We start from the raw sequence: 10,763 nt of genomic DNA on the forward strand, positions 1-10,763 counted from the left end.
TGGACAATTGTGGGAAACAAGGGAACCTATATGCTATAGAGTTCTCAAAGGTAGTGCCTCCAACTGAGGTTGGAAGTTTTAAGTGTGAGTATATTTTGCTGGTTAATAATCTTGCCAGGGGATATTGGTTAAGGGTCTTGCCTAGGGAAGTCGGCTTTATCCGTGCCCTAGACAAGCAGGTGGACTCCATTACCTGGCAACAATTGTTATTTGCATTCGTTTGATATCTGGTATTTGATACATGCATTTGGTATTTGAAACTTTGTACTTGATACTCGGCATTTGATATTTGGTTCAGTATTTGACATTTGATGTTTGATCATTGATATTTGATATTTGATATATATTTGGTATTTTGATATATTAACATAATGGCATTAGCCAAATTATTTAAGAGTAAGAGTATGGGAAATTTATCCACTGATGGAAAGATACCGAAAACATCTCTGTTGGGATGTTTGTTGGCACATTGGGGTGAATTGCATGATGATTTACGTAAAAATCAAATGATTGAATATTGTAATCATTGGTGGCCCTTGTATGTTTTGGAAGATCAGGAAAAATGGCCAACAAATGGAACTTTAAGCTATAATACTATATTACAGTTAATGTTATTTTGTAGAAGAGAAGGTAAATGGAGTGAAGTGCCATATGTGGATTTGTTCTTTTATTTGAGACAGAGAACGGATTGGCAAAAGGAATGCAAGTTAATTAGTTGAGATAATTTGGTGATGACATTAACTTCAGAAAATAAGAAAACTAAGAGTTGTTCGGCTTGTGATATTGGAAGGAGGTGCATTAGATGTACGGTACCAAAAGAGGATGAAATGGAACTAGAATTAGAAATAGCCCCACCAAGGGAGGAGCAGAATCCCTCTTCCTCACATGCACAGGAAAGGAGTATTGAATCAGGGAGAATAATAGAACCAGATAGTACTAGGACGGGGGACGAAGTTGATGAAACACCAGAAGTAGTAGTCCATACCCCAGTGTCTCGGAGAACTCGGCAGCAATCACAATTGTTGGCTCCCTTGAGGCAGGGAGTGGGACAGCATGGGCCAGTATATGTTAAAGTGCTGTTTTCTATTATGGATTTGATGGCATGGAAACAGGCAGCAGGGGTTTATAGGGAAGATCCGGAGAGAGTAGGAAGGGTTGTAGAAACAATTATTAGAACTCAGGATCCCGATTGGAATGATTTACAAGTAATATTGGATAATTTATTGGACAGCACTGAAAAACAGATGGTATTAAAAACTGGAAAAGCACAAGCAGAGGCGGCACATATCAATGAAACGCTCTCTGGAACTTTGGAACAGAGTTTTCCTTCAGGAGATCCCCAGTGGGATCCAAATGACCCTGTAGACACGAGAAGGTTAACTTGGTACCAAAAGTGGGTATTGTATGGAGTAAAGCATGCAATGCCAAAAGCTCTGAATTGGTCTAAATTATATGAGATAAAACAAGACAAAAATGAATCTCCCTCTGTGTTTTTGGAAAAATTGAAGGAAACTGCTAGAAAATATACTAATTTAAAATTGGAAACAGGCAGAACAGCAACAGCTAGCCTCGATTTTTATGGGATAGTCGGCGCCTGATATAAGGCGAAAGCTCCAAAAATTGGAGGGGGAGGACTCAAGAAATCTGAATAAAATGTTAGAAACAGCATGGAAAGTTTACAATAATCAGGAAAAGGAGGAGGAACAAAGAAAAGAAAAGAAAGAAAAGATTAGAGAAAGTAGGTTAATAGCTGTTTTAACAGGGAGTACAGCAAGAGGAAGAGGACGAACTCGAGGAAGAGGAGGTTTTAAAAACTTTGGTAACCGGGAACCTAATGCACCTTTAGGAATAAATCAGTGTGCATATTGCAGAGAGAATGGACATTGGAAAAAGTATTGTCCTCAGCTGCAAACAAATCAGCAAGAGGCTGTGAAAATGATGACTTTGAATGAATGAAGGGGACAGGAGGGGAGCCCAGCTGAACCTCTGGTTACAATTAAGCTGGGAAATGATAAAGTTGAATTTCTAGTAGATACAGGAGCAGTATATTCTGTTTTGAATACTCGCAAAGGGAAATTAGGAGATAGGACAGCAACCATAATTGGAGCGACTGGGAAACAGGAAAATAGACCATTCTTTCAACCCCTTGATTTAAAATTTGGAAATAAGGCAATTATCCATGAATTTTTGTATGTGCCAGAATGTCCGATACCCTTGTTGGGTCGAGATCGGTTATCCAAATTAAATGCACAGATAGCTTTTGAGGGAGGAGAAATTTTTTTAAAGATACCAGAATCAAAGACAGGAGAAATATTGATGATACAGGAGAAGGTTAAGACTCAAGAGATGCCACAAGAAGTTGATGATGCTGTGATCCCTACAGTTTGGAACACAGACATACCTGGAAAATCTAAAATGGCACAGCCTGTAAAGGTGGAACTGAAGGAGAATGTGAAGCCAGTGAGATTAAAGCAGTATCCAATTAAACCTGAGGCTAGATTGGGAATCAAGAAATTAATTGATAAATTTTTGGAATATGGAATTTTAGAGGAATGTGGATCTGAATATAACACTCTAATTTTACCAGTGAAAAAGCCATCAGGAGAATATAGATTAGTACAGGATCTGAGGGCGATAAATCAGATAGTGAAAGATATACATCCTGTAGTGGCCAATCAATATACACTTTTAACAGCTCTAGGGGAGAATCATCAGTGGTTTACAGTGCTTGATTTGAAGGATGCTTTTTTTGTATACCCCTGGAAGAAGGAAGTCGAAAATTATTTGCTTTCGAGTGGGAGAATCCAAACACAGGACGAAAAATGCAATTGACATGGACAAGATTGCTGCAAGGGTTCAAGAACAGCCCAACAATTTTTGGGAGCCAATTAGCAAAAGAACTTGAGATGCGGAAACAAGATGGTCCCAAACCTGGACATTTGCTCCTTCAGTACGTAGACGACATACTGATAGCTACGGAAGAGAGACCAGCGTGTATAAAGGTAACAATTGATCTTTTGAACTTTTTGGGGCTAAGTGGATACAAAGTCTCTAGAACTAAGGCCCAGATAGCAAAACAGACTGTGATATATCTGGGTTTTGAAATTTCACAAGGACAAAGACAGTTGGGAATGGAGCGGAAAGAAGCAATTTGCAGTATCCCGGAGCTGAGAAATATCCATGAATTAAGAACCTTTTTGGGAATGGCTGGGTGGTGTCGGCTATGGATAATGAACTATGGTCTGTTGGCTAAACCATTGTATGAAGCTCTTAAAGGTCCACCATTTGAATGGGGTCCAGATCAGCAGAGAGCTTTCAAGAGCTTAAAACAGGCCCTGATGACAGTGCCAGCCTTGGGACTCCCGGATTTGACTAAAGACTTCCAGTTATTTGTATATGAAAAACAACACATTGCACTGGGAGTGCTGACTCAGAAGATGGGAAGTTGGAAGCGACCAGTTGGATATTTTTCCAAACAATTGGACTTTGTAAGCAAAGGCTGGCCTGCTTGTTTGAGAGCGGTAGCAGCCACTGTGATGCTAATACAGGAGGCTCGAAAATTGACTTTGGGAAGAATGATGGTGGTATATGTGCCACACATGGTGATATCAGTGTTAGAGCAAAAGGGGGGCCATTGGCTATCCCCGAGCAGAATGATGAAATATCAGGTAATTTTAATGGAGCAAGATGATGTGGTTCTGAAAACCTCTAACTTAACTAATCCTGCAGTCTTTCTGAGTTCTGTACAGGAGGACAACTGGAACATGATTGCCTGACTACCATTGAATATGCAATAAAGGAGTGCCTGCTTCTTAACTTCTCATTGCTGTTAAGGAGTTTTATTCTGGATTTCGGCAACACAAGGACAAGAATAAAGACTTCAAGGACAGCCAACAAGAACTTCAAATGGGTCAGTGGTCATAAAAGCAGCCCTTCGACTCAAATGGATCCTTCATTGTGCATGACCGGATGTAGGCAGTACTATGATAATCAGTTATAATCATTTTTATGTATATGTATACTAATCTGATGAATATGCAATTAGTTATTCTATATAACCTGTTTGTGCTAAAGCTGTGGCATGCACGCTAGGTGGAACTATCTCCCGTGCATCCAGTGCTGCAATAAAGAATGCCTGCTTTCTAAAACTCCAAAACGAGTGTTAGAGAGTTTCTTCGACCGGCTTTTCGGTATCAGCAGAACCCTCCTGTCTCCACAGGGCTTCCTCCTCCAGCCGCATCCTTTGCTATTCCTCCCCCATGGGTAGCCTTATCAGTCCATTGAGCACAAGGCCTGCATTATTCAGTTCAGGGTACTTGTGAGTGTTTGAGACATTTCTCAGAAAGGCTTGGAGGGCCTCCCCCCCTCCCCCCTTATCTTTACCAGGTTTCCCCTCTCGACATTGTTCATGCTTCCCTCAGGCTGCTTCTCTCAATCTTTGTTTCTGGGAGTTACAAGTTGTCTCCTACACCACCCCATGGCTCAAACACTCCAAGTTCTTCTTCGACAGTTGTGATCTGTACATAGCGAACAGGTACAGAGGAAAGAGAAGACAGAAGGCGAGAGATCATACATCTAACTGCTGCAAGGCCTAGCATTAAAAACAAGAATCCACACAATACCGTAAGACCGATATTTATAAGCCATCTTCCCCACCCTGTGAGTCCAAGAGACTTCAACAGTGATGCAATCCATGCTCCTTCAAACCAGTTCCTTGGTTGCATCGCCTGGAAGAGTTCTCCAGTCTTGAGTCTTGTCAGTGACTTCTTTCATTCTGGCATGGGCTTCCTCTATAGAGGTGGTGGCATTGTGGATGGTGATACAGCATTCTCCCTCAGTTAGATTCAGCATAGCACACACTCCATGCTCTTTCAACAGTAACATGTCCGATGCTAGTCGATTTTGTAGTGCCATCTAGGATGCCTGTTGGACCTGTAAATTTAATTCCCCAAAAGCATATCTCGTCCAATTACTCAGGACGTGCATCTGCCAAGTAATATTTTGTAATACAAATTGGTGTCTTTTAAGGGTTACATAAGGATTAAATGTATTTTCCAACATCAGAGATGTTGTCATGATCCAAGTGTAATAATCAGGTACTTGGACTCCATGTATTGCCTACTCAGGTCACGCCTGAGGGCTGCCAGCATCCTGGTGCCTTCGACCCTGAAGAGATGTTGAGAAATTAAACACCCTATTTGGACACATTGTTGGAATGCCAATTCCGCATTTTAGACCAGCATGTTGTACTACATTAAGATGAGCATATAGTTTCCCATCCAAGCATCCCCACACCATGCCCCTAGGGGCCGCGTATAGTGTGATCTGACATGTATTGATATCATCCCTCGGAACTCAAGTGGCCCGTATTTTTCTGTTCCATTCTGGTCTCGAGTCCAGATGGTGGCTGGTAGGTATTCCACAAATGAACCAGGTTTGAGTATTATTGGTCATCTGATTACACAAGGGGTCCTGGTTTAAATATCCATAATTAGGATAACCCCAGCAGGTACACATGTCCCTAATCAAGGTTCTGATTTCCAGTATCCACCATGTTTCCATTGGATTCCCTGCTCCCATGAAGCAATTGATTATATGGGTACAATTTAACAACATAGACTTTTCCCAATTAGAGGTTTTTACAAATGTCTTATTAAATAACGGGAGCAGGTGGCCCAATAACATTTGTTTCACTGACCATCCCCAGGCTAAGGGCTTTCTCTCTAGGAAGGAATATGTTCCCTTTCTATTGGGGAGTAATATACTGTCATGGTTTAACCCCAGCCGGAAATTAAGCACCACGCAGCCGCTCACTCACTCCCCCCCACCCAGTGGGCTGGGGGAGAAAATTGGGAAAAAAAGTAAAACTCGTGGGTTGAGATAAGAACAGTTTAATAGGACAGAAAGGAAGAAACTAATAATGATAACAATAATAAAATGACAATAATAATAATAAAAGGATTGGAATATACAAAACAAGTGATGCACAATGCAATTGCTCACCACTCACCAACTGATGCCCAGTTAGTTCCCGAGCAGCCATCCCTCCCAGGCCAGCTCCCCCCAGTTTATACACTAGATGTGACATCACATGGTATGGAATACCCCATTGGCCACTTTGGGTCAGCTGTCCTGGCCGTGTCCCCTCCCAACTTCTTGTGCCCCTCCAGCCTTCTTGCTGGCTGGGCATGAGAAGCTGAACAATCCTGGACTTTAGACTAAACATTACTTAGCAACAACTGAAAACATCAGTGTGTTATCAACATTCTTCTCATACTAAATCCAAAACATAACACTATACCAGCTACTATGAAGAAAATTAACTCTATCCCAACCGAAACCAGGACGGAATACACCATGTAGGAGTCCATTTTTCAGTATATTGCAGTTCAAAAGAGGTTGTTTCTGGTGAGGCTGACCAGAACGGGACTTGACTGCAAGATATGTTGTGATAAGAGGGACAACCAGTTGTGCTCCATCTTGTTTTCCGTAGGCCTGATTCATTGTACGCCTGTTCAAACCCTTGTGGGCAGGCCTGATTTGTTGTGTTTAGTATGTTTGTGAAGCAGACTTCCAATCTCCATCACTTACACGTATCGTTATAAGTGGGAGTGATATTTGATGGGACTTCATAAAAGGCTGCCTTGTCCCTTCTCCATCCACCATAGCTTGCAAAATCGTTGTTAGGCTGATATTCAAAAGGATTTCAACATAAACCCTGTCCCATTCTGTTCAGTCTGCAGGGAGTTCACCCAGATGGTTAAATTTACTGGTATAAGGGTAAACTTAATATCCTGGTTTATGGCTTTTGGAATTGGAATACATATACCTTGGTCAGTGTGATTCCAAATATACATAAAACCATGAGTTAGTTCCCATGCTAAATTTGGGGATTCCTCTCCTCGAGTCCCACCAAGAGCAGTGAAGAGGAGAAAGACACAAACTTTCCAAAACATTTTATAATAATACAAACAACTTAAACTTATGGCAAAGGGTCAATATTAGACATACCAAAACATCTTTCTCTATTTAAACATAAATAGAAAAAAGCTAAGATTAAACAAACAACACACACAATTATCAACACAGTCAAGGTTAACATAGGTCCCACGTTGTTTTCTTTTCCTCCTCTTTAGATCTAAAATGTATACAAAAAAGAAACAGAATAAAATAGGAAAAGGTCTTGGGGGTAGTATGGGGTATGGAAAACCCACTGGATTCCTTCTTCCTGAGCCCACTCCTGAACCACCACCGCAGTAAAGTGGCTTCCGTTGTCCAATTAGATCGATTTGGGTTTAGGCAAGCAGCTAAACCATTGTTTTAACCCCTTCACCATACTTTTCCCCTGTTGCTCGAGATACAGCTTCTGCTTGGGTTAGGCCCAATACTATTTCAACCCCCACCAATACATAGCGTTTTCCCTTGGAAACCTGGAAAGGACCAATATAATCCACCTGCCAGGTGTCCCACAGTCCCTTATTGTCCCTTAGGTGTAGGGGTTGGCCCTTAAAAGGGTTGTGTTCTCCTAGCCGAGTACAGCATAGACCACACGCTGAAATAATGGTTTTGCACAATTTCCTGGTTACAGACCATCCCCTACTTATTGCCTCTTTAAACAAATCTTTGCTCCCTGAATGGCCTTGTTTTACATGCAATCATTCCAATAAGTGTTCCCATTTTTCCTCTTCACCCTCTACAGTCAACCTTGCCAAGTTGGTCATCGAATCCACCTGATTATTCAAAAGGTCTCCTGTCTGGTGTAAAGCAACCCATCCTACTAAAAAGGATTTCCGTTTGGCAATGTTCAAGATTTCCTCCCATTTTTCTCGTTGCCACACCAGTACCCGATTGACCTCCCATTGATTTTGTTCCCAAAATGGGAGCCATTTGGTACATCCCTGTTACGGATGCACGCATAACCAAATCCAACAGGTGTTAAGACTCAGATTTAGTCTTCAGTAAAAAGTTAGTTAGAACTCCGGTAACATTTTATAAAACCACAGGCTCAATGATGTAAAGAGAATTAATACTACACAGCCGACTCAAGAATCCCCAAGATTTAAAGTGATGGCTCCAAACCACATGTGTCCTGGGTTCAGCTGGGATAGAGTTAATTTTTACAGGAACCTGGGAGGTGGGGGGCATAGCCGGGGCAGCTGACCTGAACTAGCCAAGGAGCTATTCCATACCATGTGACATCATGCTCAGTATATAAATGGGGAGCGGGACCGGGGGGGGGGGGGGGGGGGGGGTGGTCTCGACTTTCGGTGGGGGAAGTGGCAGAACGTCGGGTCCCGGGTGGTGAGCAGTTGCACTGTGCATCACTCTTTTTGTATACTCTTTCATTAGTACCGTCGTTGATGTTGTAATTTCTTTGTGTTGTCCCAGTAAACTGCCTTTATCTCAACCCTTGAGGTTCCAGGTTTTTTTTCTTTTCTCTCCTCCGTCTCCCCTCTATCCCACCGGAGGGGGGCGGGAGGAGTGAGCGAGCGGCTGCGTGGTCCTTTGTTACCGGCTGGGCTGAAACCACGACAGCACGTTATCACTCACCTCAAAGCTGAGGGCTCTCTCCCTCGAGGAGTTACCTCGGGCGGTGCCCGACCCGAAGGGGGGTCCCCGACTGCAGACCCGCTGCTCCGAGGAGGACTGCCAACATGTCCTCCGGCAGGACCCCGTTTATACCCCTGTCGAATCTGACCTGTGGTCATTTAATCCTATTGGGTAGGAGGGTTACCTCGGTGTACCTGGCACATCTCGATTGGCCAGTTCAAATCTCAACCTGCAGCCTCCAGGGTTTAGGTCCCCCCTTTCTACAAAAATAGTAAATTCTTTTACTACTTTTAACCCTAGTATTTCTAATACATTGTTTCCCTATCTAGCATTTTCTCAAAATATTTGTTGGACCCCAGCTTCCGTCGTAATTGATTCTTCTTCCATTCACTGTAAGAGTCTCCTGCGCTCTTACAGCACCAAAAGCCACATCGAACCACTATGCAACAGACCACAGACAAGAGAATGATGATTATTACAGTGACAAACAATTGCTTCAACCATACCAAATTTGGCAACCAGGAGGTTAATTTTTCCCATATCTCAGTGAAACCCCATGAAGTGTCATCTTGTGACATTAAATGTAAAAGTTGGGTTTGTTTCCAAAGTTGAGAGAGAGGTCTGTATCTATTCGTCTCTCTTGGTTAACATAGGTGCAGCAGCGTTCATTACAAGGGACGTGTTATTAAAACCTGCTGCTATCACAGAGGTGTTAGAAAAGACTGTGGCAATTACGGGGTAGCCCTGTCCGAGACCCTTAGGAAAATGTGAACATATCCAGCAATCAGTTTGATTCACTATTTTTGCAATACTCTCGTGGAGTTGAACAAACACATTCCCATCCCATGCTACGCTCCTTGTCCCCACAGTTGCCCATATTACTGCATAAAAACTAAGTGTCCATTGGGTTGTGTGGTGACTTTCCATGGAATTTTGGGTGTCTTTTTCACTCTGGTGTGATGAATCCAAGCGTTCTGTTCCTTGATTCTGATTGCAGTAAAGGAGGTGAGTAGTACTTGAAAGGGTCCTTCCCACTGTGGCTCCAGGGTTTTTTCTGTAAGAGACTTTATATACACATAATCTCCTGGTTGTATATTATGCACAGGCCCATCCAAACCTCTCCCTCGAGTCCCTACCACATGTTTCCTGATTTTATCGAGTTGCTTGCCTAATACTACCATGTAAGAAGTCATAATTTCATCCCCCGCTTGTACAGACACCCCTCTGTATCCCATAGGGTTGTCCATACAGGATTTCAAAGGGGCTCAGTCCTTCTTTCGCCCTTGGTCTTGTTCGTATACGCAGAAGGGCTAAAGGGAGAGACTGAGGCCATGTCAGATTTGCTTCTTGTCCTAATTTCACAATTTGCTGTTTGATTAAGTGGTTCATTTTTTCCACTTGACCACTCGACTGGGGGTGATATGGAGTATGAAGCTGCCAATCTATACCCAAATGGCGGCTAATTTGTTGTACTATTCTTGAGACAAAATGTGGTCCTCTGTCAGAGGATATGGTTGCTGGAACCCCAAAACGTGGTATTATCTCTTGTACCAGTATTTTAGTTACCTCCCGAGCTTTAGCCGTTCTTGTTGGGAATGCTTCTGGCCAACCTGAAAAGGTATCAGTCAATACCAATAAATATCGATACCCCCCCTTTTCTTGGAAGTTCTGTAAAATCAATTTGCCATTGCTGTCCAGGCCCATTGCCTTTCCCAATCTGACCCATTTCTGGTTAGGGGGTATTCTTAGGATTAGTCTGGAGGCAAAGATCACACTGTTGAGTCACCTGTCTCACCATGGTGTATAAATTTCTAGCCACAATTTCTCTTATCAAATGATTATACAGAGCCTCTGTCCCCCAGTGTCTTTTTCTATGTTCCTCCTGTATCAAATGCCACAGTAAGCAAGAGGGAATGATTAGTTTTCCCTGTGGGGTATGAGCCCACCCTTCTTCATTATATGACCCTTCTAAATCTGTGATGAGCTTCTGATCTTCCCTGGTGTATTCTGGATTACCTTTTAGGGAGATTTGTCTATCAAGAATTAAGGCCCCTTCTGTTTTTACCTTTGTTTTGGCCACTTGTTTTGCCTCTCTGTCCGCCAGCTCATTCCCTTTTTCCAAATCTGAGCTCACTTTCTGGTGTGCCTTAATGTGTATAATTGCTACTTTCTTAGGGAGCTGGACAGCTTCCAGTAACTTCAGAATTTCTTCT

This window comes from Haliaeetus albicilla, chromosome W (assembly GCF_947461875.1).
Source record: "Haliaeetus albicilla chromosome W, bHalAlb1.1, whole genome shotgun sequence".
NCBI classification, from domain to species: domain Eukaryota; kingdom Metazoa; phylum Chordata; class Aves; order Accipitriformes; family Accipitridae; genus Haliaeetus; species Haliaeetus albicilla.